General features: G+C 43.0%; 2 long non-coding RNA genes across 2 annotated transcripts in view; both read right to left on the bottom strand.

The window, feature by feature from the left end:
* LOC135220751 (uncharacterized) overlaps window positions 1-26,872 on the bottom strand; it is a 186,567-nt gene that overhangs the window by 12,188 nt on the left and 147,507 nt on the right. The gene's annotated exons all lie outside the window — the stretch shown is intronic.
* LOC135220750 (uncharacterized) lies at window positions 15,803-17,001 on the bottom strand. The gene is made up of 2 exons (XR_010315781.1): window positions 16,699-17,001; window positions 15,803-15,937 (listed from the first exon to the last, which is right to left on the bottom strand). It is a non-coding gene; the product is annotated as an uncharacterized LOC135220750 (long non-coding RNA).

The following is a 26,872-nucleotide window of genomic DNA, read 5'->3' as shown; positions in this document are numbered from 1 at the left end:
ATTCTCCTTCCATAGTATAGATATTGATTGCGCTGTTCCACCAAACTGGGGCACTCAACCAGCAAGTGCATAACAGTCAGTGGAACTAGGCAACCTCCTACAGTATGGTTCGTGATCACGACTCATCAAGTAGGAATGTGTCAGCCTAGTATGTCCAATACGCAGGCGGCACAGAGCGTTTCAAACCTTCTGGGCATAAAATCGTACTGCCAAGGATTGATTGCAGGTGCAATTGTTCTCATTTTTACATTTGTAGTTATATTTGACCAAATATTTTGCCAAAGTACTTTATGCTTCTCTCTAATTGGAGTATATAAATCTCTGCACGCAGCTTAAATGATCTGGGCTCAATACGAGAAACAGCCTCCTTGGCAATTGCATCAGCGCGTTCATTTCCAGATATTCCAACGTGTGCTGGAACCCAACAAAATTCAATATTAAAACCCCTCCGCTTAGCTAAAAATAACCATTCCAGAATACTTAAAACTACTGGATGTTTGGAATAAAAATCTTTCAGTGACTCTAGAGCGCTTCTAGAGTCACAGTACACAATAAAATTCTTATCATTACTTTTTAAAACTTCTTTGACAGTATTTAAAATTCCATATAATTCTGCAGTAAATGCAGATGCATTACTTGAAAGCCTTCCACTACGCTCAAAGGACGGAAAAAACTATGCCAAAAACCAGCGCCTGCACTGGTTTTGGATCCATCAGTAAAACTGGGATAAAATTGTCATGTTGTGACATATGATCTAAAAAGGTATAACGTAATATTTTATCAGAGACATTCTTTTTTGGTTGATTGAAGTAGTTACAAAACTCTACTGCTGGGAATTTCCAAGGGGGAGTTACAGATGCCTTGACCGGTAGTACACATTTGTCTGGAATGTTCAGGTCTTGGAGGGTTGATTTCAGTCTGAAGGCATATGGACGTGGCATCTTTGGATGACTTTCATAAAAGCTATCAAATCTTCCATTTCTTAGCGACTGGCATACTAGGGATCCTGGAAGTCTTTGGAATCTGAACCAGCTTCGAGCCAGAAGAGTCTGGTAATGTAAGGCTAGGGGCATTTCCCCAGCATCTACTAAAAACATACTCTCTATAGGTTGCGTCCTAAAATAAGCTACCAGTAGCAATCCTAATTTCCAGTATGGGTGAATGGAGTCTAAAATCTTGAGGCGACTTGGGGTAGCCGAGGTGTAAACTTCACATCCATATGTTAATTTTGATAAAACCAAGGCTTTATACAATCTCAATAACTGGAGTCTATCTGCTCCCCAAGTTGTACTTGACAAAAACTTTCAAGATATCCAAGGATTTTCTGCACTTAGCCCTGAGATTTAGGATATGGGGAAGCCAGGTCAACCGAGTATCAAAAATCATTCCTAAAAACCTTGTTTCGTTAACACAAGATATTCTCTGGCCATTTACATATAAATCTGGATCTGCATGTATCCCTCTAATTCTACAGAAATGCATGGCTACAGTCTTTGATGAAGAAAATCTGAAACCATGCACTTCAGCCCATTTCACTACCTTATTTATTACTATTTGTAGATGACGTTCTGCTACTGACATACGTGCAGCTGCAAAAGATAAAGAAAAGTCATCCACAAAGAGTGTGTGCATAACATCAGCAGGTATTTGGCTTTACTATGTCATTAATTGCTAGAGCAAAAAGTGTTACACTTAAACACACTGCCCTGAGGAACACCTTCTTCTTGTTTACAGACGTTTCAGACAGAACACTGCTCCTACTTGTACTTGAAAATAACGATTTTTTAAGAATAGCTTGATAAAAATAGCTAATTCTCTCTTAAACCATATTCATGGACTACTTTCAGAATTCCATACCGCCACGTAGTATCATACGCTTTTTCCAAGTCGAAGAAAAACCGTGATAAAGTGGTGCTTAGAGGCAAAGGCTTCACATATTGCAGACTCCATTCTAACCAAGATATCAACAGTGGATCGCATACTGCGGAAACCACATTGGGCCGGAGAGAAAAAGTTTCCTCGCTCTAAATACCACACTAAACGAGCATTCACCATTTTCTCCATTAGTTTACACAAACAAGATGTTAGGGCAATTGGACGATAATTTCCTACGAAAGAACTATCCTTTCCAGGCTTGACAAAAGGAAGGACTCTTGCTAGTTCCCAACATAAAGGGTAGTAATGTTCTTTATAAATCTGTTTATTATACTGAGGATAAATCTTTTAGTATTCTGAGCAGCATGCTTGATCATAGAATATGAAATTTCATCAGGACCAGGAGCAGATTCTTTACACTTTGAGAGAGCCCATTCAAATTCTCTCATAGTAAATGGAATATTATATGACTCCTCTTTATTTGTTGTGAAATCAAGATAATGCTGTTCCATTTGCTTTCTGCTGTTTGCATACGGTTTCTCATTATCTTTTTTAGATATTTTAGCAAAATGTAGGGCAAACTCATTTGACACTACTTTTGGATCTCCTACTTTATGCCATTTATTTTTAACACAGGTGGTTGGCTAGGTACAAACTTTCATGCTATTTTCCTTATCTTCTTCCACACTAATGTGATGGAGTTTTGCAATTTATGGAAGAAATGAAGTTTATCCAAGATTTTCGTCGTGCATTTTTAATTTCAAACCTAAACTTTGCCCTAGCCTTACGAAATTCTACCAGATAATAGTTACATTTCCGTCTTTTATACCTAGTAAACCAAGATCTCATAGTTCTATGGGTTTCATGGCATTTCTTTGACCACCATGGAACTGGTCGGCGCATAAATAGACCTGATGTTCTTGGAATTGACTGAAGTCCAGCTGCAAATAAAGTAGTAATTAACAATTCCATAGCATCCTCAATGCATCCAAATTCATCTGCTGTAGCTTCGATTGAACTATGCTCTTCAAAATTTGCCCAGTCAGCTCTTTTTACACTCCAACGGGGTAATCTTGAACATGGAGGACTTGATCCAGTGCTTAAAACAATTGGAAAGTGATCACTACTATACCTATCATCGATCACTCGCCAATTAAAGTCCATAATGGCATCGGCACTACATATTGACAAGTCTATGGCTGTTAAAGTACCGGTCTGTACATGGAAATGGGTGGGTTCTCCAGTGTTTAGAACACCAACATTTTCACTTTCAATAATGGATGACAGGCAGTTTCCTCTCTCATTAGTAATTAAATCCCCCCATAAAGGATTTCTTCCATTCATATCACTAGGATGATGAAAGGCAGAGGAAGCTGTCTGATGAGATTACAAAAATCAGTACTAGGGAAAGCTACATTTGGTGGAAGATATACAGAACAAATTGTATATTTACGTGCCAGAAACACTTGCACTGCAACAGCTTGCAAAGAAGAATTAACAGGAAAATGCTTGTGTGGAGTATCATGGCGAACATATAACATTGCTCCACCCCGGTTTCTATTGTTTTGATTTAGATGTGAATGGTAAGCAACATATTCTTTAGGGCAAGGAATAAAATCACTGCTGAGCATAGTCTCCTGCAAAGCTATACAAACAGGAGACAACTCAAAAATTAACATTTTGAGCTCCTCCCATTTAGCTCTCAGGCCCTGACAATTCCACTGAAGAAAATTTAAGAACTTACTTGAGTTTAGAGGCCTTGATAATAGGGCCTCTTTGAAGATATTTTGTCTTCGTAGGGTTGCCAGGAATTTGGGGAATCCTACTTTGTTTTTTCTTAGAGGGAGACTGCCTGCCACCCTCAGCCTCCTTTCTTTTTGGGACTGGCATTGCTACCTGCATACAGGAAGCAACTTCTGGTTCTTGGTTGGCTGCCTCCGTAGCTGGTGTTCCAGGCTCCCAAGAAGCCATTGCATCAGCTAAGGAGGGCGACTCCCCACCCCACAAGCGGCATGCACATCAGCAAGGACAGACGTAAATTCCAAATTACTCACACCAGTCAAAACTGATGCTGCTTCTAAAGAAATTGATGCACCAGCCAAAGCTGATGCTGCCTCCAAAGAGGTTGATGCATCAGCCAAGGCTGAAGCTGCCTCCAAAGAGGCTGATGCCCCAGCCAAAACTGATGCTGCCTCCAAAGAGGCCGGTGCAACCAGACAAAGCTGATGCTGCCTCCGAAAAAAGGCCAGTGCTCCAGCCAAAGCTGATGCTGCCTCGAAGAGGCTGGTGCATCAGCCAAAGCTGATGCTGCCTCCGAAGAGGCCAGTGCTCCAGCCAAAGCTGATGCTGCCAAAGTAGGCCGGTGCACCAGCCAAAGCTGATGCTATTGAAGTTGTAGACATTTTATTTTGAGCTTTACCCAAGTTGTTTTTGTTGCTACTTTCTGTTACATGGGATTTTTGAGTTTTTCCACCTGTTCTAAATGAATTTGAAGCAGTATTTGAATTAACTTTCCTCCTTCTCAATTGTTGTCTATTTGCAGCAACACTTGCAAAAGATACTCCTGGTCTTATATATTTGTTCAGTACTATTCTTCTGGCTTCTGCAAAAGTAACTTTCTCAAGGACTCTAGTATATTGTATTTCTTTCTCAAAAAGGAAAACATCACACGAGTTCGAGGAGGACTGGTGTGCTTCCCCACAATGAATGCATTTTGGTTCAGCATGGCAATCACCATGCTCAACTTCTCCACAATTTATACAAATTGCAGGGTTTCCTTGCAACTTGGATCTACAGGATCCAATAATATGCCCGTATTCCTGACAGTAAAAACACCTCCTTGGTCTCGGCACGTACTGTTTCACTTTATATCTGTACCAAGCTGCTTTAATAAAATTTGGTAACTTAAAAGAATTAAAGGTTAATAACAACTGTGGCATAGGACACAATGCCCCGTTTACTTTCTTTTTCAGTCTTTCCACCTTCAATACCCCCTGATCTTTAAGTTCATCTTCCAGTTCCTCTTCAGGATGAATCATAAGGTGAGGAGCATATATAATTCCTTTGGTATGATTGAAGGTATCGTGTGGTTTACATTCACTCTGAACTCCTCCCAGTAAACTCAGAGATTTCAATTTCTCACTTTCTTCTACTGATCTAGTCTCTACTAAAAGCTTATTTCTACCATGTGGCAATATCTTAGGTTCCCTCCCACAGCATTTACAATATCCCTATGTACTTCAAAAATATTCATAACTTTATCCTCAAATGTAATGGTTAGATATTTATCAAACTCATTAGGGACACATCCTCCAGATTCTTCTAATGATTTTCTTCCTACAAAATTTCTTCTCCCTTGATGGGGAGTATATGGTGCCAGTGTAACCACACTGGACTGAATAGTCCTTTCCATGTCTGGTTCCGTGCAATGGTCATCAGGATTTTGGGGTTTCAAGTTCCTCATAGAATGATATATAGCAAATTCGTCTAGGTTTTCCCCATACCACCATGGAGCCACATTTTAGAGATGATGCAATTCCCTTACTGGGGCACCCTAGGGGTACAACCTAGATATACACCCCACATCCAGTACCTTGAGGGTCATCAGTCCATCGAGATCAGACCCAGCACTGAATGCAGGGTTTGACATAAAAGTTTCCCCTCGCTCTAACACGTTGGGTACTCCAGTTCTACGGGTGGAGAGGCATGCCGTCCCACTCCACCCTCCTTCAACTCCAGAGAACAGTAAGAGCAAGTCCAAATTCATGCTAAGGTCATCAACAAAATCCATCCGGACAGAGGAAGGAGAGAAATTGTGAAAATAGGAGGAGGTGATACAGAGTACCAGGATTAGTCAGGATGCTCTGAATTGACCTTAGTGGCATGGCAGTACCTACCGGGATGAATAAATCACCCCACCACCATTGCTCAATTCTTCATTGCACCACGCAAGCCCCCCCACTACAGCAAAGTTCCTGGTCACAAGGGGGGTTATGCGAAGTAGTACCATGGGCTTTTTCCAAATCAAAGACCCCTATTGTTTAACACTGATTGACAAAACCCTGCTGAATTTGGTTGAAATGTCTCATGAGGGGGTTGAGGGTAGATCTATTTCTACAAAATCCAAATTGGAAAGGAGAGAGTTTATTTGATTCCTAGAGCCATACCAAGCGATAATTTATCATCGTTCATACGCGAACAAACCTTCAGTCTTAAAAGGATAATTTTATTGTGCCTAGCTAGATCTGGTTAAATCACAGATGAAAAGCAAGTAATCTTGTAAGTAATCTTGTGAGATCTGGCAATGCGTGCGTATATCGGGTGAAAAGTGGTCATGGACCATGCACCCAAGCTACAGCGTCCATTTTTTCTTAACTGCCTGGGCGAGAGTCGTGGTTGCCCTCTCTCAGCCTTTTACCCAGTTCACTGGCTGTTTTCGCTCATCTGTGTCTTCATCATTTCCTCTCATGACATCATCGTTGCAGTTCCCATCCATATCATTGGCTGATCCGTCTGAGGCTTTATGTCAGGCGGTTCTTCAGAGATTGGACTCTGTTTTGGAAGATAGGTTTGCTGCCATGTCGGCTGGGAAGACTGAAAGCAAGCGTGATGCGTCGCCTCCTCCTCCTGCAAAGAGAATGTGTAAGGAGTCAGTGCTGTCTTCCTCTCCTTCTTCCCCACCTCCGCCACGTCGGAATATCAAGCTTTGGAAGGTTAACCTGTAAAGCGTCCGCCCCGGATGAGCTCGCTGCTAACGTACCGTCACGCTTTTTTTGTAATCAGCGATCATAGCACTGATGATAGTTTTTCAAAGTTAATATTGATTTTTATGCTTATTATTCATACTGTAGTTAAGTGTAGGAAATTATTAAATGTTGGAGTAAAAAAAATTAATCAAAGTAAAGGGATCTCTCTCTCTCTCTCGGAGTCCAGTCACTCGGCAAAGAAAAGTCATCTTCACTCCCGCTATTGGAAGAAAAGTTTGTATCCTCATCACTGGAGGATTCAGAACTAGAGCTCTCATCATCAAATAGGTTATCAATATCAGACTCCTCATCTAGTATTTGATTGATCTCACCTAAAGAAATACGCCTCCTCTTTGGGACATTCATTGTGAAAGACGCCGATAACATATTTGTCTTCGATTAAACGCACGAAGCGGTACTGAAAGAAAACGAGAGCAGGGACACGCAGTTTTCTAGCATAAGCGACTACCAGGAAAGAGTTGCCAGGCTGGAAATAAGTTTCCTGTGTGCTGAGAGTGTTACCAAATGATGTTCCTACACTTTCTATACGAGTAAACGTATTATTACGGGGGCTGACGGCTTGACAAGCACAGTTAAAGTCTTGAACGTAATATCCCGTTGAAGGCACTACCGAGTAGATCGCGGTAAATGTATTATTACGTGGGTGACGCTTAACCAGGTTAATGGGACTTTTGCCTTTTGCTCATCTATGAGTGAGGAGCGGCACACCCATGTTCCTGCGTGTTTTATCTCCTGTGCAATCTGCATTGGCTGCTTCGTCCTCTACATCGTGTTGTCTGTTGCAACCTTGCACATTCGTGTACATTGCTAATTCTTCCTCTTTTCCAACACCAGGGCCTATTCATCGCCGTAAAGATCTCAAGGTGCCTGTCAAGAGATCGAAGTTTGTGAGAGCAGAAATAGTAAAGCAGGAGTGTTTGGCTGCTCCTCCCCTTGATGCTACCCAGGGTTTGACTCCGAGGAATTCTCGTTCTGTTTCGAGTGTTTGAAATGCTTCTCCTTTGCAAGTACATGCGTCTTCCCCACGTGCATGTACCCAAGTCATCTATTGGGATAGTGATGTTCCTAGTGTTGTGGTTGGTTCGTTGCAGGAGTTGGTGCTGCTGGCTCTTCTGTTGGTTTATATGAAGGCACGTTGGTTAAGCCTGCACATTCTTCTCGTCGTCGGTCTCCGTTGCCAGAGCAAGAGGAGGGAGAGACACAAGAGTTTTTGTCTTCCCTCACCGAAGTTGTTGATCTCATCTGTGGGTTCAACAATTTGGAGAGTAGGACTCAGGATCGGTCGTCTTTTACTCCTTCCTGCTTGGAACCCTTGCTGGGGGCTATGCAAGATCCGAAGACGTCGTTTCAACTTCCCTTATCGGGGGCATGTCAAGTCAGTCTTGCATAAAGTAAATGCCTCTGTTTCAGATCAGGACAGGTCTATTCACTCAAGGGGTTCTTCCAAGTAGCTTCCCCCACCTCTCACGGGCCTTAGGAAGTACTATGCTACAAACTCTGCCTACTTAATATCACAACATATTAACCTGGACGTCATTCGTCTGAAGCCAGGGTTGACTTTGGAGCAGGTGAGGTCAGTGGCTCCATCCTTGTCTCCACAGGATGCCTCAGCTTTGGAGAGTCTACGGCAGCCTCCATATTACAGATGGTTTCTTGGTTGGACTTCTGGTAGGCGGTCATTTCCAAGATAGCGTCTGACAGGTCCCCAGAGGGGTTGGTGAGTGCTTCTTCTCTTGCTAGTTTGTTGCAGTATGGGGACAAGGCGTTCTCATATCTAGCACACCTCGGCATCAATTTATGGGCTAATCTTCTCCTGATCAGAAGATTGATTGATTGATTGTGGGTTTTCTGGCGTCACAACTACCAGGGTCACCGACGCCGAATACTAAGTGTGATCTTTTAACTTTATTTAAAATCTTGTTTAATATATTATAAGTTTTATTTTTCTTAGAGATCATATAAATTTTATTTTAAAAAAATAAAATAAATTTGATAAAAATAAGAATAAAATTCTGATCAAATAAAATTCTAATAAAAAGAATTTTTAATTAATCTGAATAAATAACAAGAAAACATAAAAAAAAGGGGAAAGAAAGTATATACTAAGACAGCACAGCTGTCAGATATATTTGAGAAGACCAGCTTCTTTGATAAAAGAGAGAATGTTATTAGCACACATGCTTTCTCCCAACAGTTTTGCCATGCTATAATTACCACCTGCTTCACTACTATAAGCTAAAAAACGATTCCTAAGTTCCACTAGACCAGCGGAACTAAGCAATAGTCACAGAAGGGCTCATTCTCCCCATCCATCAGATAGCCGTGAGTTAAACGCGTATTGCCAATACGTAATCTACACAATACAACCTCTCACTTCCTTGGTATTAGGTCATATTTCCAAGGATGTGTCTGTCTAGTAATTTCTTTCATTTTGTTGGGGCCTACTCTGTCCCACTGAAGTGCCCATAAATGCTGGACAGATTTCCATATATCAAAGAATGTATCACGATATGGAACAGGGCATTTTCTTGGTACCAAAGTTTGCGCTGCTGATTTGGCTAGCTTGTCTGCCTCTTCGTTTCCCGATATGTTCACATGGGCAGGAACTCAACAAAATGAAACAATGCTGCCTCTATTTTGGTGCAAGAAAATCCACTGCAAGATCTTCAACACCAAGGGATGATCAGTATTAAAGACTTCCAGGGACTGTAGGGTACTTTTGGAGTCACAAAATATTGTATAGCTACACACTGGGAGTGTTGTAATATGTTCCAGTGCTATTAGGATGCCATACAATTCAGCTGTAAAGTTTGAGGCAACAGAAGGAAGTGCACCTCTTCGGTTAAAAGACTCGCTAAAAACTCCATATCCAACGCCAGCATTGGACTTGGAGCCATCAGTAAATATAAAACTTGTATCTACATGCTCTGATACATACTCGAAAAATATGAACCTCATTTCCTCATCAGATTTAACCCTCTTTGCTCCACTGAAGTACCTGCAGAATTTCACATCAGGTAACCTCCAGACAGGAGTACTGGGATACACAAAGGGGACAATGGGAAATTTTTTAATATTCGTATCCTCTAAAATATTTTTAATTCTATAGCTAAAAGGAGTGGGATACCTTGGATGACTTTTGTAAAAACTGTTAAAAATATTTCTATTTGCCACAGCAAATGCCAGAGATTTGGGGAGTCTTTGCACTCTAAACCAGTACCAAAGTAATGATGACTGGCGATAGAGTTCAAGGGGCATCTCTCCTGCATCAACTAGCATACTAGGTATATTGGTGACGAACGGAAAGCTCCTGTGGCTATACGAATACCTGAATGATGCACTGAATCTAAAATTCTTAAGTTAAATGAGGAGGCTGAAGAATAAACTTCACAACCATAAGACAGCTTTGACAAGATTAAGGATTTATGAAGCTTTAGTAATAGATTTCTATCAGCTCCCCAACTGGTGTGAGAAAGCACCTTCAAGATGTGTAGAGCTTCTAGGCTCTTTGCTTTTATATGTTTGATATGGGGGACCCAAGTCAATCTACTGTCAAAAACTAGGCCTAAGAAGTGTGCTTGTTCTACACATGGGATTCTAAGGCCATACAAATACTAGAGGTCTGGATCAGGATGCACTCCCCTGATCCGACAGAAGTGGACAGCAGTAGTCTTGCTTACAGAGATTTTAAAACCCTGTTTCTCAGCCCAACTTACTATTTTATTTATTGTTAATTGTAGCTTTCTTTCTGCTACAGTCATCCGGGTGGCAGCAAAGGATATTGACAAGTCATCCACAAACAGTGTCTTTAAAACCTCTCTTGGAATGACAGCTGCAACACTGTTTATGGCCAGAGCAAAAAGTGTTACACTGAGAACACTACCCTGGGGAACACCTTCTTGGCACTTTTTCTCTGATAAAGTACTGCCAACTTTAACTTTAAAATACCTACGATGTAAAAAGGATTTCACAAATAAAGGTAATTTGCCTCGTAGACCACTATTATGCATAGTCTTCAGAATCCCATGTCTCCAAGCAGTGTCATATGCCTTTTCTATATCAAAAAACTCTGTCACATGGTGTTGCTTGGAGGCAAAGGCTTCACAGACAGAGGCTTCGAGTTGCAGTAAGATGTCCAGGGTGGAGTGCATTTTTTGAAAACCATACTGAGGGGGCGTTAGAATATTGTTGTGCTCAAGATACCACATCAGTCTTACACTTACCATTTCTTCCATCAATTTACATAAACAACATGTTAAAGCAATGGGGTGATAACTTGCTGCACAGAGAGGATCTTTTCCAGGCTTAAGGAATGGTAACATGGTAGCTAATTCCCATATGCTAGGGTAGCTGCTTTCATCCCATATTCTATTGATAATACTTACTGTAAAAAGTTTTGTGTTCCTTGAAATGTGTTTAAACATTTCATAAGGAATCTCATCTGGACCAGGGGCAGTGTTCTTGCTCCTAGCTAAAGCAGAGTCAAATTCCCTTTTGGGAAAAGGCATATTATATGATTCAGCTTTGTTTGATAAAAAGTCAAGTACCTGTTGTTCTTCCATCATTCTGAAATGATGTCCTGGGGAACTATCTGATTTTTCAGAGACTTGAGCAAAGTGTTCAGAAAACATATAACTAATTTCTGTGGCATCAGTAACATGATTATTATTCAATTTAAGTACTGGAGGAGGATTGGGTGTAAATTTACCCTGAATTTTTCTTATTTTCTTCCAAATGCTACAGACTGGTGTTCTGCTGTTAATAGAGGATACATATCCGGCCCATGCTTGTCTTCTGGCAGCTTTCATGGCTTTTCGAAATCGAGCACTACACTGTTTGTAAATTATGACATTGTCCAAGGTGCGACGTCTACGGCACCTGGCCAATGATGACCTGGTAGCTCGGTGTAACAACCTTAGGTCTTCTGACCACCATGGTACTGGCCGTCTCCTGAATAGTCCTTTAGTTCGAGGAATCGAGTGTAGACCTGCAGTATGTAATGTCCCATTGAGTAGATCAATGGCATCATCTACACTTGGGAAATCTTTTGCATCCCCCTCCAACTCACTCAAATCTTTGAATTTTCTCCAATTTGCTTTCTCCAAGCACCACCGTGGTGATCTCGGGATAGGTGGACCTTCATTGGTGTCGATCACAATTGGAGAATGGTCACTGGTATGCCAGTCATCACTTGTTCTCCAACTAAAATCAACACTGTAAATGGAGCTACATATTGAAAGGTCGATGCAGGAGACGGTGCCTGTCTGAATGTGGTAATGGGTAGGTTCTCCAGTGTTAAGAAGACCTATATCTTCATATTCTATTAAAAATGCCATCATATTCCCTTTTTTATTTTATGTTACATCTCCCCACAATGGATGTCTACTATTGAAGTCACCAAGTAGAAGAAATGGCTCTGGTAGTTGCTGCATCAAGTATATCAAGATCTCTTGGGAGACATGGCTATTGGGTGGAATGTAAAGGGAACATAAAGTATATTTCCTTCTTAAATTAATTCTTACAGCCACAGCTTGAAGTGGACTATTTAGTTTCACTTGGTAGTGTGGCACATCTCGACGGATGTAGATGAGGGATCCACCATGATTTCCCACCTCTAAATCAAATTTAGTTCTATAGTGAACATATTCCCTAGGACAAGGTGTTTATTCACCTAGCATGGTCTCCTGCAAACAGAACCCTACATGGGTGTGCTCATAGATCAAAAGCTTGACTTCCTCATACTTTGCTTGCAGTCCCTGACAATTCCATTGAATAATGGAAGTGAATTTATTTATATTTGGGACCAATATTATGGTTCCTTTTGACAAGATTGGGAGAGGTCTTTTTCCTACTAGGGGGAGGCATTTTAATGGAAGGTTTTGTTGGCCTCTTGGGTGGAATTATTGCCTTCATAGAGCCAACATCTTTTCCTTCAGTGTCCTTGACACTGAAGGGTTTTTTAGTTTCTTCACTCCATCTCTGTCGAGACGGAGAAAGCAGAGGTGTTCTCTAGAGACCACCTCAAGAGTCTTTGTATTGCTGGCGGTTGCCAGCTCTGCCTCTAATGAGGCAGGAGTACCAGCGAGGACACGCACCAGGGGACCAGCATCTGCTGGTTTGTCCTCCAAAGAGGAATTGGCACCAACAGAAGCTGGCACCAGACCAGCAACCACTGGCCTTGCCTCCAATGAGGCAGATGGTGGAGGGTGTATCTCAACTGGCACTTCAATTTTTTCCAATTCCATACTAGGGCCTTTCTTGTTGGTTCTAATGAACCTTGTCTTTACTTTCTCATCATCAATTGACTCTAATGATTCAGTTAGCTGTCTCTTTAATGATTCTTTATTTGATTCTACCTTTGTGCTCCTAACTTGGGTTTTGTTATTTGTCTTTCTTTTGGTTTCTTAATTTTGCTACTACAGTAGCAAAACTTAGACCGGGTCTTACAATCTTTGCTTTGGCTCTCTCTCGTGCTTCCTTAAATGTTGTTCTTTCTATTACTCTAATGGCTTGGATTTCCTTTTCGAGCAAATATATATCACACTGCTGAGACGATGATGCATGTCCCTCACCACAGTGAATGCATTTAGGTTCCCTGGTGCACATACCATGCTCATCCTCTCCACAGTTAACACAGACTGCAGGATTTTCTTGCAATTTGGATCGGCATGATTGAAGGGTGTGTCCAAAATGCTGGCAATGGAAACACCTTCTGGGTCTCGGAATGTACTGCTTTACCTTAAACCTATACCAGGCTGCAAAGACATATTCCGGAAGTCTTAAGGTGTCAAAAGTTAATATTAAGGTAGGCTGAGGTATTCTGTTATTATCAACCTTCTTTGACATCCTTTCCACCTTTATTACACCCTGGCCTTTTAATTCTGTTTAAAGTCTCTCCTCAGAGAAAGCCATCAACTGAGGGGCATAAATCAAGCCCTTGCTGGAGTTCAGGCTGGAGTGGGGAGTGCACTCAACCGTAACTCCCGCAAGGTCTGACAATCCCATCAACTTAATATTTTCCTCTGGGGAGATGCTTTCTACAAGGAACATATTTCCATTCTGCGGTGTTATTTTTGGCTGTCTGCCACAACATTTCACGATTTCCCTATGCACTTGAAAAATATCTATATTGTCACCTTCTAGCTTCAAATTCAGGTATTTATTAAAGGAATTGGGTACAAAGACCTCAGGAGCTATTTCATACTTATTATTTCTGGGCTCAACCCGCGTCGCTCCGTGAAATGGTTCCTTTGATACTATTTCTAAGGTATAAATATTGCTATTCATACCAAAGAAAAAGAGAAACAATATAGTGCCAAGATAAATGGCTCGCTCACCTTTTAATAAAAGGTGTCGGTATAGATAAAGAGCGAGTGGATACCACTACCGGAGGTCCCTTGCCATTTAGCTTCTTCCTTCGACAAAAACCCCCAACTACATAGGAGCCGAACTAGAGCCCTCGCTACCCTCTACTACTACAGTGAGCGCCTCCGACGCCTGTGACGTCATTCCTTTGATAGCCATTGTAGTGAATACACGCTTCTTTGTTTTTGTGCTGTGCTATTGCTATTTCGGAATTTATCTCTGCATTCATGATGGCCCAAGCCTCTGCATCTAAGTTAAGTACTGCTTTAAGGTTTTAGATCTCATTTTATGAAGATCTCCCTTGTTTATGTGTAATTGAAGAGGAAATGAGGTAGCGGGAGCGTCATCGTTCCCGCGCCGCCTTCTCCTCCCCGACCGCATGGCGGCCCTGGTACTCTTTTGGTCTTCCATACCATCAGATTTACCCTTTAGCAGTATTTCTATGATACCTTTGTCTGTTTGATATTGATTTCATGCAGCTAGCTTGATTTATTATTTAGCGTAGTCTTTCACGGGGACTCAGTACTCTGACCGCATGTTTCGGTTCATAGCCTAGCCTAGCCAGATTCCGTCTCTCGTTAGGAGTATTCTCACGTTAGGACTGTGTTCTTTCGTATTCATCCGTGCTCCTAGTCTTCTGCTCCCGATCATGGTACAGCATACCGACTAGCCGCGTGGGGGTAGGCTAGCATACCCAGATCGTCAGATTTGCGATTAGCCTATCCCTTCGGACATGCTTTCTCTCGTTCTCTCATTTAATTTTCCTTTCCCCCGTGTTAGTCTAGCTTTATAATTGCCGTTATTGTGTATCATTTAATTTCTATGGTTATTTTATCGTGTTGCTATGTTCGACTTGGTTGGCCTATGGGCCACTGTGATCGCCTGGCCTTTCTCACCGCGTGTCTGTTCACCCGGCTGTGAGGGCTCCTGGTCGATCGCGTACGAGCCACCCTGTTGCTGGCCTCCTCCCTCCTCCTTGCCTCTCCCCCTCCATACCATGCCCACCCACCCTGGTGGTGTGATGACTCGCTCGCTACACAGCTAGCTACCCGAGTCTGCATGAGAGGGGGAGGGTTCGCGTAGGTGGTGGGGGAGCAACCTCCCAGCGCTCAGGCCTGCCGTACTCAGTCGCTTTGCTCGGGGCCATCCCCCTCCCTCCTACCGTACCTCGTTCAGCCTTCGGGCAGGGGAGGTGGGATCCCCCCATACAACCCCCCCATAACTCTCTCTTATCCTCTCCGCTTCGGCGGTCTCAGCTCCGGCCACAACCGGACAGATACATGAGTTAGGGTAGTCATATGGGCCTCGGCCCAACTCCGGGGGCCTCTTACGGTTCTTCCGTATCCTACATAGCACACACATACTTTTATTGTATAAGGTCCGGAGTTTTACTCCATGGGTTCTGGCTTACGATTGTGCTTGTCCCTGTTTTCACGTCACGAGGGTACAAGTAGGCCTTCAAATGGATGATAGCCCAACTAAGGCGGATTTTCCCTCACTATGACATTAAGATAGGAGAATAAGAATACTATTTGTATACATATACACTTTGTCAGTCTTCTTGCCTGGAGACACGGGTCGGAGAATGGTACTGTGTCATAGTTGAAACGGTGTGTATGAAGACTAATGACCTTTACGCTGCCTGGTAATTAGGGTAGGCCTGTCCTACCTGCTATTACATGATATTCCTTGTGTGTATGGGTCTTACTACTGATGAGGCCAGGTGATGTCTTCCCACTGGGAGGCAGTTGAAGTGCTGATTTCCATTTTAGGGGTACTATTGAAGAAAATTCCTGTTATTCAGCTTGTTTCTTTATTACTCACTACATCATGCCAAATTTCTCCCAGGCCTAGTCTCCTGGACTTGATTAATTACCTAGTCTTCAGAACTCCTGGACTAGATCCCTGGACTAGATCTCTGGACTAGATCCCTGGAAATATTCATTTTATTTAATTTTTGATTTCCAGAAATCAATACAAGTCAGTAGTTTAAAACTACAACAAAAAAATAACTCTTTATATTGAGACTTCAAAAAAAAAATATATCAACTACAGATTATGGGAATTGCTTTTCTCATGATAGGATAAGTATCAAACATGGCTGATTTTTTTGACTAGGTTACAATAGGCCACAAAGTTAGGTTAGTTTAATGAGGGTACAGGCTAAGTTCTATGTAATTAAGTTTTCCATGAATTTATATACATATAGCCTAACTATATTTATCAAAAATAGTCATAATTCCTCATTCAAACAAGATTAGTCTAGGGTAAGCCTTCTTAAATTACTGTATAGCCTAGTCTAAGATCATGATCGGCAGTGGAAATTTCCATGAGAGGTAGGGGTAGGGTAACCCCAAGATGCCCTGCAGGATGGCCATGTTGTGGTACCCTTTGGCACTGGTATTTGCAAAAACTTTATACAAACAAAACTCTTATGACTGTTTTTTGTTAACGTTTTACAACCCTATCAAACGCTAAGTTACAACTCAAACTAACACAGCAAAACTTCATGACAACTAATGAACGTGAAGTATCTTTCATGACAATGAAAATTTTCCTTGTTAAGGCATTGCAACATGTCTGACTGGGCAGGCAACTCTGCACTTGAATTCTCGTCTGCTACTGTTCTTACATGATTGTGATCTGTTCCTACCAATGAACTAATGGTAATATTACAACTTTAAAAGCTTACCTTGTAAGGGATCGATAATCATTTGTATTCATATCTGGTAAAACAGCCCAAAAATGAAAGGGTGGACCATTTGATGTCCTCACACTTGAGAGCATTCGTGATTCTTACATGTGTCTTTTAGTGTTACCAAAAGCAGACGAAAGATTCAGGGCAGCGCTCCCATACTCAGCAAAAGATAAACAAAACAAGGGACTGGCTACACTGCCACACTCATGTCCACAACAAAAACGAACACATTTCACAGTTCCAATCACTTTTACAACAGTAGTGTAAAGATATTAGAGGAGGATGATGAATCAATTCCTAAATAAATCACTAATAATTAAAGGAATATTTTTCCCATTACACCATGACCTCCTTTTATGTTATAACCATATGCAGTTTCATGTACCACATATATATTTATAGATATATATATATATATTTTGTTATATTAACTTGTGTCACCGGACCTACTCCGGCGCTAGTGTAATAATGGCTACATGTTACTTTACCAATTTATATATTTCAATTACTCGTAGACTCCGCTCCAGTGCCTACGGGTATTTATAAATTAGATTTAATACCTCCCCGGAGGTTGTCATCGATACTCATGTATCCTTTGACTTACAGGTCCTTTGCTGTCAGGAAACAGGCTGCAATGTGGTCCTGCAGGACCCCTGCGGCCATGAGGTTTGCCGCTTCCACGCCAGGTGCACCGTGAGGGTGGAGGATTTCTTGGTGTGGCACCATGAAGAGTGCCTCACATGCTACACCTTGGTCGGCGAAGCCTCCACCGGGGTAAGTATTACTCTCCGCCGCAGATGTGTTATTTTGGGTCCTGTCACATTATTGTTATACTCTCATGTGTGTATATATATTGACTTACTAAACGCTAATTCAGTTACGACCCTGGTCGTTGCCTCTTTTCTAATTCTAACCCTCTCTGGTGATGGAGGGAAGGCGGCATTGACGTCGCTGAAGGCCTGGGTTGGAGGTTTCAGGAGGAATTCTCCCAAGGGACGCCTGTATATCCTGGCCCAGGACATGGCGGACCTCGTCTTCCCTGGCGCCAAGAAAGGGTCCGTCGTCGACCCCCTAGTTGCTGCCCCTCTCGTCGTGGACATTCAGGCCTTGGTCTCGCTCCCGGCGGAAGGGGACTTAGCGGAGGACGTTGCAGGGGATGTGGCGGCCCTCAACTTAGATATAGAGCCCATGGCTGTAGACGTCATGGGCACCGGTAAGGGTGTAACTGAGGCAGGCTCTGGAGGGACTCAGGGGCTTTCCTTGAGTCCTTCCCCTTCTTCTCCTTCTCCTGCTCCTTCTACTTCTACTTCTTTCAGGGGCTTCACAGAGAAGCAGAGGTCAGTGTGACCGAAGACTTCTTCCGTGATCCCCAGGGTGAAACCCTCCACCTCCTTCAAACCTTTGGTGAAGTCCTTGCCAAAGAAGCCAGCTCCTTCGACTGTCCCTAAGTCCTCGGCTCACCATCCCGAGGCGGACAAGTCAAGGGTGGCCTCTTCCTCGTCTTCGAGATGCCCCAAGCACAGGTCTCGGAAGGAGAAGGCTCAGGCCCCCTCCTTCAACCCCGAAGCTTTCTCCTCCAACATCCTGGAGAAGGTGGGAGACATTGTCGGGAACATGGTGAACGCCAGGTTCCAGGAGATGATCTCCCAGCTTTCAAGCTCGGTAGAGGCCTCAGGTCAGTCGATCCAGTCCCTGGCGGAACGACTAACGGCCCAAGAGAATGCTATGATGGGCATTCGGGACTCGATTGCGGCGGGACACTCACAGTCCGGTCAAGCAATAGTGCCCTCCGTCATGCTGGACTCACGCCTACTCCCGGACTTCGAGCCCGCCAATCCCTGGAGGATCGCGGCCCATGCTCCCTTTGTGAACGGGATGCTGTCCATCGAAGGCATTGGAACTCGAACGCTGGAAGACTTCGAGTTCTACCCCAAAGACCTTCGACCTCCATTCATGGGCTACGTCTGCCTAACGGACGCAGCCATGATGAGAGAGGATAAAGTCCCGAAAGAGACTCTTATCCTCCCTCGGGAGCAGGCACAACAGACTTGGCTGAGGAGCCTAGATGAGTGGGAGTGCGAGAACTCTCGCCTCACCGCCTTCAAAAGCCCTTTTACCATCTTTACGATGGTGGAAGGCACTCCGCTCCCACTTACCCTTAAGGTAGTGGAAGTGACGTACCAGGCAGCTCTCAGGGACGAGCCAATGCCCCAGGTCTGAGAAACGGAGCCCACCTCTCTTCTGATCCCAGGATCAGATGCCTACTTTGAAGGTGCAGTGCCCACCTTCACAGTAGGCAAACTCAAGCCTGACTGCGCCACCACTCTCTTTAGTGAGAGGCTTCCCAGGTTGTCGGAATCTCTGATTCAGACGGAGTTTGACGCCCGGACTAGGCTGGCGAGATCCCTTTCCTCCTTGACAACAGCGGAGATGACGGCTCTTGTTTACCAACAAGAACCGTTGTTCAAAGCCACTGCATAGGGCCTGCTGCATACAATGCAGTGCAACCTTTATGACTTCCTAGTCACAAGGAGGAATTGTAGGAGGCATGTCCTGGCAGAGGCCACGATCCGGCATGAGCCTAATAAGCTCATTGCTTCCTCAATTTGGGGGACAGACCTCTTCCCTGCTCCGGTGGTGGCTGAGGTCTTGCTTGAGGCGTCCAAAGTTAACCAGAGCCTCAAGGTCAGGTGGGTGAGGCCTAGTGGCCAAGAGGAAGCCGGACTCTTCCGGAGCCAATCCGAGACTCAAGAAGAAGCCTAGGAAGTTCCAGCCTTCCAGGCTCCTCAGCAAGCTCTGGTCCAGGCACTGCAGGTACCCCAGGTGCCGCAGCACTCCTCCTCTAAAACCCAGCAACAACAGCAGTATTTGCTGGTGACTTGACCACCTCACCAACCCCAGCCTTCAACCTCCTTCGCTGTCTCGCCGGCCTATAACTTGGCTTTTGAGGCCCAAGCCTTTTAGCCGTTTAATAGGTTCGCCAGAGGCAGTAGGGCTAGGGGCGCCTCTCGCCAAAGAGGATCCGGCAGGGCTGCCAGCAGAGGTAGAGGCTTCCGGGGAGCACGCGGCAGTCACCCCTTGGCAAGCCAACAGTGAGAGTCCCAAGGTAGGAGGGAGACTGCACCTCTTCCGCCACCGGTGGAGGTTCAGCCCTTGGGCTCACAGTATCGTGACCAAAGGTCTAGGTTGGAGTTGGCTAGAGGGCCCTCCTCCAACCAACGATTTCTATCAGAAACCAACAGCGGAATTAATAGAGTATACTCAAGATCTTCTCAAAGGAGTAGTATCAAGAGTCAGGAATTTAAAATTTCAAGGACGCTTGTTCAGCGTGCCAAAGAAAGACTCAGGAAAGCGAAGGATTATTCTAGACTTGTCCCATCTGAACTTATTCATTCTTTGCGACAAGTTCAGAATGCTGACCGTTTCGCATGTACGGACCTTACCACCCTGTGGGGCCGTCACAACCTCTATAGATCTTACAGATGCTTACTATCATGTTCCAATAGCCAGACACTTCCGACCATTCCTAGGTTTCAAACTAGGAAACAGGGCTTACTCCTTCAAGGTAATGCCATTCGGGCTCAACATCGCCCCCAGAATTTTCACGAAATTGGCGGAAGCAGTCGTCCAAGAATTGAGGACTCAAGGAATAATGTTAGTGGCTTATCTGGACGATTGGCTCATCTGGGCAAAGAACCCCGAAGAGTGCAAGAAAGCAACGGTCAAAGTAATCAAGTTTCTAGAACACCTAGGTTTTCAAATAAACAGAGCCAAGTCCAGACTAACACCGGAATCTCGGTTCCAGTGGTTAGGCCTTCAGTGGGACTTGCAATCACATACTCTATCAATCCCGCCGTTGAAAAGGAAAGAAATAGCAAAATCCACAAAGCAATTTCTCAAACAACGTCAGACCTCCCGGAGGGGTCAGGAAAGGATCCTAGGCTCACTCCAGTTTGCCTCAGTCACGGACATCCTTTTGAAAGCCAAACTAAAGGATATAAACAGAGTTTGGCGCTCAAAAGCCAACTGCAGATCCCGGGACAAGTTACCCTCTATTCCGGCGATCTTACGGAAACATCCCCGCCCTTGGACGGAGGTAAAGAACTTATCAAAGGCAGTACCCCTTCAGTTTCCCCCGCCGTCGTTAGTGATCCACATGGACGTTTCACTAACCGGGGTGGGGAGGGTACTCGCAGTACAAAAAGGTCCAGGGAACCTGGTCCTCACCATTCCGCCAGCTACATACCAATGTACTGGAAGCCATGGCAGTGTTTCTCACTCTGAAACGGCTCCGGCCAAACAAGAAATCACACGTCAAGCTAGTTCTAGACAGTGCGGTAGTAGTCCACTGCATAAACAGAGGCGGATCCAAGTCAAGCCACTTGAACAACGTCCTTACAGCCATTTTCTCTCTGGCGGACAGGAACAAATGGCACTTGTCAGCCACTCATCCAGCGGGAGTAAGGAGCGTAGTAGCAGATGCTCTGTCTCGCTCCGTCCTGTTGGAATCGGAGAGGACCTTGGACAAAAACTCGTTCACTTGGATCTGTCAAAAGTCCCAGGGCTTCAGGTAGACCTCTTCGCCACGGAATCAAATCACAAACTCCCCTGTTATGTGGCACCCAACCTGGACCCTCTGGCTTATGCCACGGACACTATGGCCCTAGATTGGAATGTATGGAAAAGGACCTACTTATTTCCTCCAGTGAATCTTCTTCTAAAAGTACTGGACAAACTCGGGTCATTCAAAGGCCGGGTGGCTCTAGTAGCTCCCAATTGGCCCAAGAGCAATTGGTTCCCTCTACTCCTAGAGTTGGGACTCCGGCCCCTACGGATTCCCAATCCCAAACTAACCCAGTTAGTGCAATCTTGGACTGTGTCCGCTTCCTCAAGAATTCAGAAAACCCTAACTTTATGGACTTCATGAAGTTTGCAGCTCACAGGAACGCGGATATTGATCCCCAGAATATTTCGTTCTTAGAGTTAGATAAGGACTCGGACACGCAGATCATGACCACGAATTTGGCCATATCCTTCTTTAGATCATTGTTCGAGAAAGGTCTTGCAGCAAGCACTATTACTACTACCAAATCAGCTCTTAAAAAGATCTTCCAATTTGGGTTTGGTATAGACCTTACGGATTCTTACTTTTCCTTTACCCCAAAAGCTTGCGCTAGACTTAGACCCTCCGAGAGACCTAAGTCAGTTTCTTGGTTTTTGAATGATGTTCTTAAACTAGCCTCAGAAATTGATAATGAATCTTGTGATTACATAACTCTCCGGAGAAAAACTTTATTTTTACTAAGCCTAGCTTCAGGAGCTAGAATTTCAGAACTGTCGGCCCTATCAAGGGAACCAGGTCACATTGAATTCCTTCCCTCAGGAGAAGTTCTCCTATCCCCAGATCCTCAGTTTTTGGCCAAAAATGAGGATCCACAAGATAGGTGGTCCCCATGGAAAATCCTACCACTTCCCCAGGACAATTCCCTATGTCCTGTTAACTCTTTAAGAGCTTACTTAACCCTCTTACGCCGATTGGACGTATTAAACGTCGAGTCAAAATGTCTCCCGTATGCTGATTGGACGTATTATACGTCGACTCAAAAAAGTGTTTTTTTAAATTCACGGAAAAATACTTATAGGCCTACCATCCAAAAACTTTTGAATCACGTGCCTTGGGGGATGCTGGGAGTTCACGGATCAAGGCGTTGTTTTGTGTACAATCGTTACGCAGGCGCGCAAGCGCGAATTTCTTTCTTATCGCACTAAAAAGTATCAGTGACACACCTCAAAAATTATTTTGTCACTTTGACATAATTTTTGCACCATTTTAAATTATCCGTTACATGGAGTATTATATATGAAAATGTGAGCAATTTCATGTAGAATACAACAAAAAAATACTCATGATTGTAGCTTTTATCAGTTTTAAAATATTTTCATATAAAAAACGGATAAGTGCCAAAATTTCAACCTTTGGTCAACTTTGACTCTACCGAAATGGTCGAAAAACGCAATTGTAAGCTAAATCTCTTATATTCTAGTAATATTCAATCATTTGCCTTCATTTTGCAACAAATTGGACGTCTCTAGCACAATATTTCGATTTATGGTGAATTTATGAAAAACCTATTTCCTTATGTCCGCGCGGTAACTCTTCCGATAAATTTTTTCGTGTGAATGTCCTGTTTGCACCATTTTAAATTTGGCGTTACATAAAGTTTTATATATGGAAATGTGCGCCATTTCATGCAAAATACAACTAAAAACAACCCATGGTTGTAGCTTTTATCAGTTTTGAAATATTTTCATATAAATAACGATAATTGCCAAAATTTCAACCTTTGGTCAACTTTGACTCCACTGAAATGGTCGAAAAACGCAATTGTAAGCTAAAACTCTTACACTCTAGTAATATTCAATCATTTACCTTTATTTTGCAATGAATTGGAAGTCTCTAGCACAATATTTCAATTTATGGTGAGTTTATAAAAAAAAAAACTTTTTCCTTACATCCTCGCGGTAACTCTTCCGAAAAAAATCAGAATTTTTTTTGTGCTTAGCCGTTACATAAAGTTTTATATATGAAAATGTGCGCAATTTCATGTACAATACAACCAAAAACGATTGAAGGTTGTAGCTTTTCTCTTTTTTTAAATATTTGCATATATAGCACGATAAATAGAAAAAAAAACCCGTTCGGTCAAATGACTCTACCGAAATAGTTGAAAAACGCAATTGTAAGCTAAAACTCTTGCAATCTAGTAATATACAGTCATTTATCTTCATTTTGAAACAAATTCGAAGTGTCTAGCACAATATTTAGATTTATGGTGAATTTAAAAAAAAACTTTCTTTCCCTCCGCTCGCCGATTCGCAGCCGAAAATCTCCAAAATGCGTACGTCGCATTATCCTAATATTTGCTCCTTTTCATATTAGCCATATTATAGAGTTTCTTATATGAAAATGTGCGCAAATTCATGAAGAATACAACAAAAAATAATTAATGGCTGTAGCTTTTCTCATTTCCGAAATATTTGCATATAAAAAAATATATATATAAAAATTTTGACATTCTGTCAACTTTAACTCATCCGAAATGGTCGAAATCTGCGATTCAAATCTAAAACTCTTACAGTATCAAAATATTCAATAATTATTCTTCATTTTGAAACAAACTGAAAGTCTCTAGAACAATATTTAGATTTACGGTGAATTTTTGAAAAAAAAAATTTTAGTCTGTGCGTTACAAATTCGTGCATCATTTTGTAATAATATTTTTCCGGTGTTACTTTTATCGTTTTACAATGTATTATATATCAAAATGATCGCAATTTAGTGTACAATACAACGAAAAAAAATTAACTCGTTAGCTTTAACAGTTTTTTGCACAGCACAATTTGAATACAATTATGTATGAATTTTTTTTGCTACCATATATCGCATTATTTACATATGATAATGATATTTCTTTTCATTTCTGATGGTTGCATACTAAACTTGAGACAATGCCAAAAAAAGGAGCCAAAAATTAACTCTTAATCTTGAAAACTAAGCGCGCTGTGATTTTTTGAAAAAAAAAATTTTTCCGCTTCTGCGCTCACTCTCTACGGGAGAGGTTTTGATTTTTAGGGTTATTAAGTAGATCGACCTTAAGATCTTCAGGTCCATTATTCATCAGGGAAAAAGGTGGTACGATTTCCTTAAAAGGGATCACGCAACAAATTTTGTACTTTATTAAACAGGCCAACCTGGAATCTTTTCCTCGTGCCCATGATGTAAGGGCAGTTACCACATCTATTAATTACTTTCAGCATATGAATTTTGACGATCTTAAGAAGTATACAGGCTGGAAATCTCCGACAGTTTTTAAACGCCACTACTTTAAGTCTTTGGAAGCCCTTAAATTCTCAGCAGTGGCAGCTGGAAACACAGTTTCCTGTGACACTGCATGAAATTTCTATTACCTTTTCTCTGTAGCCTTCCCTTCTGCCTGCCTCATTGCACCCTTACCTAGTTAGGTCGCCTCTAGTGTACATATTACCTTGGATGTAGTTGCTTCATTCATTGTTATTTGCTTGGGACTCTGTCTACTCAGTTATTGTATAATTGTCAACTTATGTGTTCTTTTCTATAGCCTACTTGTTTACCATTAAGCATTATTAAGCTTGTAGGCTAAGTAGTTTTAAGGTTATTAATCTAGTTTTACGATGTTAAACACTTAAGTTTTGCTTGTAACCTTTTGTATCTTTAAGTTGTTCATTATACTATTTAACCTTACAGGTGTTTGTTTTAACCCTTTTCAATGTTGGTGCAGTTTTCCAAGCTTGGTGGGACAATTCTCTGGCACTATTTCACAGAGCGACACAGGTTGAGCCCAGAAAAGGGATTTTGACGAAGGAAAAAATCTATTTCTGGGCAATGACCTGTGTCGCCCAGTGATATCCCACCCTGTAGTTAGTATTCCTCACCCTGCTTACCCCAAGCTTGGGTGCTATCTTCAGGAATGACGTCACAGGCGTCGGAGGCGCTCACTGTAGTAGTAGAGGGTAGCGGGGGCTCTAGTTCGGCTCCTCCGTAGTTGGGGGTTTTGTCGAAGGAGAAGCTAAATGGCAAGGGACCTCTGGTAGTGGTATCCACTCGCTCTTTATCTATACCGACACCTTTTATTAAAAGGTGAGCGAGCCATTTATCTTGGCACTTTATTGTTTCTCTTTTTCTCTGGTATGAATAGCAATATTTATACCTTAGAAATAGTATCAAAGGAACCATTTCACTGGGCGACACAGGTCATTGCCCAGAAATAGATTTTTCCTTCGTCAAAATCCCTTTTTTCTTCATGGCAAATGGTTCCAGTGTGACAATACTGGAACCAGATGCTTTTTGTTTAGATTTCCTGGCTGTATTATATTTACTCGCATTGCTTTGGGTCGTCAACTGTGTCCGTCTGTCATTCGGCCCAGGGATACTATATTGATCCTGGGGACCGACCATGGAAAATTGATGTTTGGGTTCCGTGGACAAGTCCTTCGATGAAAGCATAGGGTCGTCAACAGAAATAGGGGGGTTGCCATAGAACGTAAAATACATAGTTCATCCAGATATTCCCCATACCCACCATGGACTTACACTTAGAGGACAGGTCATCCCTTTAATTAGGGTTGTCCTAGGGGTAATTACTGGATATACACCCTATCTCCAGTGCTAAGGCGTCATGATGTCCATCGAGATCAGACCCGGCATTGAGGATATGGTTTGACATTAAACTTCCCCTCGCTCGACCACGTCAGGTACTAGAGTTCTACGGGTGAGGTGGCATGCCGTCCATCCTCACCCTCCTTCAAATCCCAAGATTTAGACTAAATCATGTCCAAAACCAAGCCAATAGTCGTCATCATAGAATCCATACCTTATATGGGGAGGAAGGCAGAAAGATGAAATGTTTTTAGTAGAAGAAAAAGGGCTGACTTATTTCGTTGGATCAAAAGCTGGGCACCAAGGCCCAGCGAGAAAGCAGTTCCCACCAGGCATCAGGGCCCAGCTGCCGAACCCTAAGCCCCCCATCCTCGGCAAGGCTTCTGCATCTGGGGGTCCTGATCAGAAGAGACACGGCTTTGTCCAGGATAGAAAGATCTGTTGACCCTGAGTCCTTGTTGCGTTGAGGAATGGGGACCTTTTAGAATCTCAGTTTTTGTTCCCTCAGACTGAGCTGGAGGACACAATAGACTGACACCGGGTTGACACAAAGGACAAGTTAGTGCACCAGGCTGTGTCAAAGTCAGTCTCATTCTCGGAGACGTCCAGCTTCTCCTCCTCCTCCCTCTGCCCAGCAGTAGTCACGAAGATCGTCGCCTTGTAGGCCGTCTAGGTGTTTGGTTTCGGCAGGGCCTTCCCGTTCGTCCCAGTCTAAGTCAGACGACCAACATCCCTTTCGCTCCTGCTCTTTTAAGTCAAGAAGGGACCCCAAGGGCAGGGGTAAGGGGGCTCGTTGATAGGTTAGGCACCTCTACCTCTCCTGTGCCATGTGTGGGAGGGTGCCTGGCAGGCCAGTGGGCCAAGTGGCAGTTATGGGGCGGAGAAGTGGGTAGTAGATGTCCTTCGAGTGGGGTATCTACTGCCGTTCGACTTCTCTTCCCTGCTCTCAGACAAGCCTCTGCTCAGGAGGGT

The sequence above is a fragment of the Macrobrachium nipponense genome, chromosome 2 (genome assembly GCF_015104395.2).
Source record: "Macrobrachium nipponense isolate FS-2020 chromosome 2, ASM1510439v2, whole genome shotgun sequence".
In the NCBI taxonomy this organism is placed as follows: Eukaryota; Metazoa; Arthropoda; class Malacostraca; order Decapoda; family Palaemonidae; genus Macrobrachium; species Macrobrachium nipponense.
Note: the sequence above shows the minus strand (reverse complement) of the source record. Positions and strands in the feature narration are given on the sequence as shown.